Source organism: Schistocerca gregaria, chromosome 3, assembly GCF_023897955.1.
Source record: "Schistocerca gregaria isolate iqSchGreg1 chromosome 3, iqSchGreg1.2, whole genome shotgun sequence".
NCBI classification, from domain to species: domain Eukaryota; kingdom Metazoa; phylum Arthropoda; class Insecta; order Orthoptera; family Acrididae; genus Schistocerca; species Schistocerca gregaria.
In genome coordinates this window covers 97,656,232-97,664,807 of record NC_064922.1, presented here as the reverse complement: position 1 = coordinate 97,664,807, position 8,576 = coordinate 97,656,232, and the positions used below count along the sequence as shown (strand labels likewise).

At 46.1% G+C, this 8,576-nt stretch overlaps 1 non-coding gene across 1 annotated transcript; it reads right to left on the bottom strand.

Annotated features, from left to right (window-relative positions):
- Positions 1-905: 905 nt before the first annotated feature.
- Trnak-cuu (transfer RNA lysine (anticodon CUU)) lies at positions 906-978 on the bottom strand. The gene has a single exon. It is a non-coding gene; the product is annotated as a tRNA-Lys (tRNA).
- Between the last annotated feature and the right edge of the window lie 7,598 nt (positions 979-8,576).

Sequence of the window (8,576 nt, the reverse complement as noted above, 5' to 3'; positions counted from 1 at the left end):
AGCGATAGTCTGCCTGCAGCGGTCGTGGCGTGCGGTTGTCTTTGGTCAGCGCTGTGTCTGGCTTGTTTACTTCTGCGGGGTAAGTCGCTCGCTAGCAGCGGTTATTCTTGCGTGTGAGGAATGATGTTGATGAATCAGTGATGACACAAGCTATGAGTATAGATACTTTGAAGTTAACTTTCGATAATTCATTTGCTCGACCAACCTCTTTCGAAATCGAGGATTTCATCGGAGACGTGATGAAAATTGGGATCGGCGGCGGCGACGACGACCGCGAGAGGCTCTGAGATATGTGAGAAATACATCTATAAAATGTAATTCAGACTGCCTTGTCCCACCTTATGCTGTACCGCTTTGGCAAATGCTTTATCGGCGCCATTCGCCTTAATCACATCTGAGAGTAATTCTTAAAAAAACGCCTGTCGCTAATTGTTCGTCATCACAGGTACTGTTTGCTATACGGCCACGACGCGCAACTGATTTCCAAAATTCATCTTTCTCCTGTGAGGATGGAACTTACAACCCCTGGTTTATTAGACCAGTGCTCTACCACTGAGCTAAAGAGGCGCGGCCTAGCGGTAGTCTTGGGTACTTCGTCCTTACGGTCGTCTGCATCATCAGACTTCATCTGACAACACTTCATATTACCGGCTAATATTTGCAGCTATGGCGACCCATTACTGCTTGGCTACACATCTGACACGTAACCGATGTGCTCTCCAAACAACAACACTTGCATTTCAGAACGTGTCTTTCACACATGTCTACAAAATCACCTTCACCTTCAAATACAGTTTCCTTGCGACTGACAGAGACGTAGGCAAAGTTTAAAGTTGATATTTCCATTAAATCTCGTTAATCAGAAAAACGGTAATTTACATCTGCAGCGGAACAAAATCCTATTCCAGCCAGCGTGTGGCTCGAACCCACGACCCTGGGATTAAGAGTCTGACGCTCTACCGACTAAGCTAGCCGGCTACCTCGGTGAATACCTGCCGGGTAGCACGTCACAGAGTACTCGTTTGGGTTGGGTGGTCCCATACAGAATCTCTCCATGCTCCCTAATGTTTTCCTAACGTCACACTCGTCACGTACTTCACTTTTATGTCATAATCATTTCTGAGAGGTAAAGAAAATGCATGACAACATGCAGAGCTAGTGGCGTCAAAATTAACACACATACTTTATGTGACTCAACAGCCGAACGAGTTACTTTCCGACGTTGTTTTAGATATGCAAGTGATTGTCAAAACTCGCTGTGTCGGCACTCTGCCGACCATTTCGCTAGTTAACACCCGTCTTGTTGTGTGTGTTTCAAGCTCAAGAGCATCTCCAAGCAAAAAATGGTCAACAGCAACATTCAGGCGGTTTCGTACTGCTCAATTGCTACATTAAAACGATATGTTTCGTTTTCAGAACTGGAAAAAGAAGAGCGTGACAGCATTCGAACCTGTAATCTTCAGATCCGAAGTCCGACGCTTTATCCATTAGGCCACACGGTCACTGACGACCAACATTTACATGTATACGACTCATCTCGAAACGCTCACACCCCTGAGGATTTGTGTTTTCGTTCTACACAGCCGCTGCCCCTTGCTCTTTCCCACCCATTCGTTGCATTCAACCTCTGACGAGACCGACCAAATATAGACTGAGAAACAAGACCACACACTTTGTGCATTCGGAATCGAATGCAGGGCGTCCCTCGCCGCATTTGCTACGATGGCCATTTGCTACTTCTGCAGAAGCGGCAGCGGCGGCGACGACGACGACGACGACGACGACGACGACGACGACCGCGAGAGGCTCTGAGATATGTGAGAAATACATCTATAAAATGTAATTCAGACTGCCTTGTCCCACCTTATACTGTACCGCTTTGGCAGATGCTTTATCTGCGCCTTTCGCCTTAATCACTTCTGAGAGTAATTCTTAAAAAAACGCCTGTCGCTAATTGTTCGTCATCACAGATACTGTTTGCTATACGGCCACGACGCGAAACTGATTTCCAAAATTCGTCTTCCACCTCTGAGGATGGAACTTACGACCCCTGGTTTACTACACCAGTGCTCTACCACTTTTTATTTGTTTATTTATTTATTTATTTATTTATTTATTATTTTTTTTTGTTGTGTCGGTCCTCCAGCCACTCCTTCTAGCCCGTCCTCACGCTCGCCAAAATTGCCTTCATCGGCTCGGCTTCTCCGCCATAAAAAAAAATCACCGTTTATATTAAATAATATTCGTGTGACAATTTAACGCTCTTCAGTATGCATTTGGATAGTTGGTTAAACCACTATATTGCATGTGGGGATTAAACAAATTAACTCTTCTGCGAGAATGTGAGTCATCACAACGTCCAAGGAAGACTGCATATGTGAAAATAAACTGGAGGGTGCTGGAGTCTTCCGCAGTATGAAGGAACAAATCTTCTCCTCCTCTTGTATGGGAGATTCAAACATAAAAGAAACACCTCTTCTTTGCAAATAAACGAATCTTCCTAAATAGGTAAGAAAAGAATAAGTGTAATGTGAGTATTAGATCTCCGAAATTCCACGGGGTTCCTGTAGAACAGTCTCGTATTACTGTCGACAGGAGAGGTATCGCCCCCCAAAGTGTCACCACTGTCGGGGCGGTCCGTCGCATATTCGTGACCGTTCGATTCCCGCAATCCGAATCCTAATTGCGGCCATTATAATTCTGAAGGGGCCATCCAGCAGTATTTTCGTACTGCAAACGTCGCCCTGGATGAATATCTCTCTACGGTAATGTTCGGAGTACGAAGGACGCATACTTTTCTCTATATTTGTCTATTCGTTGAAGTTTCTGGTGTTGAGTTAGTAGGTATAACCAATAGTCTACTTTATTTTTTTCTGGCGCCGATAATATATAATACACCGTCTGACCTTGACGCCAATTGACTGCTCGTCGTTTTGCGGGGGGGTATGGAACGGCATCGGGAGTGAGGAGTCCAGCTGGAGTAATCATCTTAGGTGCAGTACGCAGCATACTTGAGAGCTTCCGTGCAAAGAGAATCCAGATGTCCTTCACATCGTCGCATAGAAAGCGATGTTCAATGGTATCTAGTAAAGTACAGTGAACGCAATTCGGAGTGTCGGACAAGTGAATCATGTGTAGCTTTGAATTTGTCGGTATGATCCTATTGACCGCCACGTACCACGTAGACCGCACCTGCGATGGTAAGTGTGCGTCGTGAATGTTTTCCCAGATCTTTGCCCAATTGCAGTCTTTATACTTTACTTCTATTCTGTTCCGCGATTTACTGTCCGTCAGGCAGCTGTAAAGCGCTCTGACCCTGTAAAGATCATTCTCAGGTATGGTGCATTGAACATAGCTGTAGTCTAGGAAAAAATTACTAAAGTGGCATAATGCAGTCGGGATGTGACTTACGTTGACAGGAGGCGTCATGCTGGCTAGTGCGATTTCATGGAGAAGAAGGGCCATTAAGGAATGTGGTGTTCATTGCCATTGTTTATACACGTTGCTGATATATAATGCTTTCGCTTTGTGGTAAACATCAGTCAGATTGAGGCCGCCCTTTCCCATGGGGAGCGTCAAGGTTTCAAATGCGACTTTGAAAATTTGTCCCCTACTGACAAAGTGGCCGAGCGCCGCAAGCATGCGTTGTGCTATGACTTTTGGTATTGGGAGGATTTGCGCGACATAATTGACTTTTGAAACGATGTAAGTATTGACTAAAAGCTGTCTTTGCATGGCGTTGATATTTCGCAAATGATGTTGCCGTATGCCGGCCCGAATTTGTGCCAACAATCTCCTATAGTTAAGAGCAGCCGTGCAGCTGATGCTGCGCGTGTATTCAATGCCGAGACATTTAAAAGTTGCCATCCTTTTTAGTGAACGGCTATTGACAAGTTCTAGTCCCCTACCAAGTGGCATAACGCCAGACTTTTTACAGTTGACTTTCGCTCCTGAGGCGGCTTCATAAGTGTTTATCAGCTGAAACGCGCGTTCTAAGTCTTCATCGTTCGTCACCACGAAACTGACGTCATCCGCAAATGCCTGGCAGACAATCTTCTGGCCATGTATACGTAATCCCGGAAGGTCTTGCGTCAGGGAGAACAGCAAGGGTTCAAGAGCAACTGCAAACAAAGCCATTGACATCGGGCAACCTTGTCGGACCGACCTAGTGATGGAAATAGGTTTACTTAGTTGTCCGTTGAGACAGATCTTGGATGTTCCGTTTCTCAGCAGGAGTGTAACAGTGTCAATAACTTTCCGTGGAAAATTCATTGCTGCCATCGCGCACAGAAGATAGGAGTGAGTGACTTTATCGAATGCTTTTTCAAAATCTAGCGAGACTAAAGCGCATCGGATGTCACAAGCGGCGGCTGTAGCTATGATATCTCTATATTCGCTTAACGTCTGCTGGATGTTTCTAGTTTTCCCAACGCTCGTTTGATAGGCCCCGTGACAGTACTGAGTACCGTACTGAATCGCTGCATCATGACCCGCGCGAATATCTTATAATCCGTATTAAGTAATGTAATCGGTTGGAGATTGTCGACTGTCTTGCCCGCTGGGGTTTTGGGGACCAATACCACTATGCCCTCACAGTATTCCCTTAAGATATCATCTCCAGCGTTTAGGATATCATTACAGACCATGGTCATCTTTGGAACTAAATGGTGTCGAAAAGTTCTATAAAACTCGGCCGGTAATCCGTCGGGGCCAGGCGATTTATTCTGTGGGCTCCCTCGAATGGCGTCCGCTACTTCATCGTCAGTTATTACTGCAGCGAGGCCGTCTGCTTCTTCCGTGCTCAATGTCGCAAAACGGCGTGCCATGAGGGCTTGCTGCGCGGCTATATCCACCGGGTGTTCCGTTAACTGTGCTGTGAAATGTTTATAAATCTCGTCTCGTATGTTGCGCTGGTGGTGTAAGTGTCGGCCATCTGCAGTGTGCAGTTCTGTCAATATCTTTCTGTGCCCCCTTTTCTGTTCGCGAATAACATGATACATTGATGTCGTTTCGTCCTGTACGGCGTTTTGCAGACGTGTCCTGACTTTACAGCCTTCCAATTGCTTCCGTTTGAGGGTTAAAATCGTAGCCAGTATTCGTTTAATATGCATACGATTTGCTATTACCGTTGCATCTTCTCGATATAAATCCCTTAAACACTGAAAGTAGAATTCCAGGATTTGCTTCTGCCAGGCACATCGATCTCTGGAATAATTCTTCATCGCTTTTGTTAAGGCGGGTTTTGCACATTTTACCCACGCGGGAAACTTTCGTTCGCATTCTGCCCACGTGTTGCGGAAGACTGTGTGACACTCGGGTTCTGTTAAATGCGCTACATTTAGTTTCCAGGGTCCCCTTGCCCTGTACGTCCCTTGTTTGGCTAAATTGACGGTACATATATATGCCACATGATCTGTAAAGACAGTCGGCCATAGCTCTGACTGCAAAACATGTTCCCTCATATTTGCTGATGCGTAGATTCTATCGACGCGGGTAGCTGAGTGACCAGTAACGAATGTGAATCCGGGCCTGTCACCGTGTCTATGCTCCCATGTGTCTATTAAATTTAACTCTTCAATGATGGCGCGAAGCTCGGCGGACGGATTGAAATTTGGTGTCTGGTCTTTGGGACTGAGTACACAGTTAAAATCACCAGCGAATATAAGTTGGTCTGAAGGTGGTGTGAAAAGTGGCACAATGCCATCTTTAAAAAACTCTGCTCTCTGTCGTCGTCTCCCAGAACCGGAAGGGGCGTAGAGATTAATAAATCTGGTAGTATCGATAGTAGTCGCTATACCTCTGCTATTCGCCAGGCGTTCGATATGTGACATCACTATCCCTTCCTTAGCCATGATCGCGGTCCCTAGTTCTGTACCATTTCCAGGATTAACGACGGCATTGTAACCTGTGATACGGTCAAGGTTAATATTGGTCACTTCCTGCAGCATAATGAGATCAATATCAGCGGCATAGAGAAAATCTTGAAGGTTTTTTAAGTTGAGTGGGCTACTGATCTTATTGATGTTCAGTGTCGCAATGCGGTAAGCTTGCAAGGACGTCATGAGAACAGAGGTCTAGGTGACAATATGCCTACTATTCAAGTTCATGGCGAACATCATCTAAAAGAAGTCCGCGTCATCAGCCACTGCACCGACGCCGGCGGTACCCGTTTGTTGCTGGTGGGACACATCTGCTTGAGCTTCTGATGACGGATTCTCTATACCGCGCCGATCCCGTACTAAATCTTCTTCCCGACCACCCTCTTCAACGTCATCTGACCAATCGCACACGAACTGGTCTGCGTTCATATCGCAATCCGAGAGCTTGGAACATTCAGGCATAGTGTTCGGATCCAATGAATCGGCCACCGCAGGGTCCCCTGAGGGCGATCGTCCGTGATCAGTGTCCGATTCGTTCGTTCGAGATTTTTTTGCCGTTTTGCTGGTTGCCGACGACGGTGGGTCAGTTACTTCGGTCAGTTTCTGTCTGACGTGGTTCGCCTTTTCACGCAATATTGGCGCCTTTGCTTCTGCCCCTTGATGTGCTAGCCGGCGTTTCTTCTGAGATTTGGGAGACGGCGGGGGCTGGTGGACAGCCATCTCGTTCGACTCCATCCGGTCCACGTCGGACTTGTCGTGTCGAACCGGTACGCCCACCGGAATACTTTCGGTGTCCGGTGGGTGCCCCATCTGCGAGTGAGTATTGCCCTCCTTCTGGGTGTGTGAAGAAGGAACATTCGGTACATCGTTCGCTTCCATCGGTGTAACGCCTTCGGGCACTGCGCGCAAACCCTCTAGCGAAACATCTAAACTAGGTTCCGAGGTGACATTAGCCCGAGTGGCGGCGACGTATGATAATGGCAACGTAGACGTCGGGCCGCGCAACTCACGCTCACCGGCCGGTATTTGCGCCACGCGTCGTTGGATACACTGAGCACGGATATGTTCTGTGGACCCACATCCCGCACAAGTTCTAGGCTGCCCGTCATAAATCACTATGGCCCTGTAGCCACACACAGTGATGTAGGACGGAATGTGCTTTAACATATCTATCTTCACCTGACGGACACCGTTTAGCACCGGGAAAATATGCATAGTCGACCACTTTTCTGCCGTATTGCTGATGACTGTTCCATACTCCCTCAATCTGGCATTAATCTGGTCAGCGGAAATTTCAAAGGGTAATTCAAATATGCGAACAGTTCTAACTCCGAGACCAGCAAGCGAAATTCTGACATCATCAACATTGCCGTCAGAATGGTTGAACTTCAACACTCCTCCACAAGATTGAACGACCTGCTCGCATTTCTCGGGATTCAACAATTTGAGGTACACCGTACTGCTAACGATAGATAGGTGAATGCCAATCGTATCATCAATAGTTATTTTCATGATGTCTCTAATAACTAACTCAACCTCAAAGAATTTGGGTCGTGCATAATGAGGGTCAAAACTCAATTTCAACGTGTCTTTCCGTATAAGTTGATCCATTATAGTCGAATGCAATTCATCACGCCACAATCAAACAACGTAGCAATGCGCACATTCACCAAACAGCACGCGACCGACACAGGCGAGAGCGAAAACACCACTGAGCTAAAGAGGCGCGGCCAAGCGGCACTCATGCGTACTTTGGCCTTACGGTCGCCTGCATCATCAAACTTCAGCTGACAACACTTCATATTAGCTTCTAATATTTGCAGCTATGGCGACCCATTACTGCTTGGCTACACATCTGACACATAACCGATGTGCTCTCCAAACAACAACACTTGCATTTCAGAACATGTCTTTCACACATGTCTACAAAATCACCTTCACCTTCATATACAGTTTCCATGCGACTTATAGAGACGTAGGCAACGTTTAAAGTTGCTATTTACATTACATCACGTTAATCAGAAAAACAGTAATTTACATCTGCAGCGGAACAAAATTCCGTTCCGCCCAGCGTGGGGCTCGAACCCACAACCCTTGGATTCAGAGTCTCACACTCTACCGACTTTTTTTTTCTTTTCATTTTTTTTACTTTTTTTATTTTTTGGAGGCCTCCTTCCTCCCCTACAGCCCGTCCTTCCGCTCGCCATTTGTGCCTTCTTCGGCTAGCTTCTGTGCTATGTTTGGTCCAAATGAGATAGGTGAGTAACGAAGTAAATGTATACAAGTAAATAAAATCCCTTCTTTTGGGGTTATGGAAAGGAAATAGTTCCGCTACATTCTTCCATCATTGAGTGGGAGCGATTTTTATATTAGAGCCAGGCTTACTTCAGCCTGATGGCTTCTCATGGGTGTGTCAGCAACCTATTAGTGCTGCGACACGAGGGCGAAGGGTAAACGAAATAGCCACCTTGTTGGCGTAAAATGAATGAGAAGCTTAATAGATAATTTCATAAAGGAAAAAAAAAAAGAATTCTGAGGTTGAACAACATGTCGTTTGATCGTTCTTCAGCTCTGTCGGTGAGACAATGTTCGGTTCAAGAAATTTGCGTAGTTGTCTTTGTATTTCATTTGTCGTTCGAGCTTTAGATGTTCTGTCATCAGGTACATCCAATAATCTGCTTCACTTTTCGTCATAGC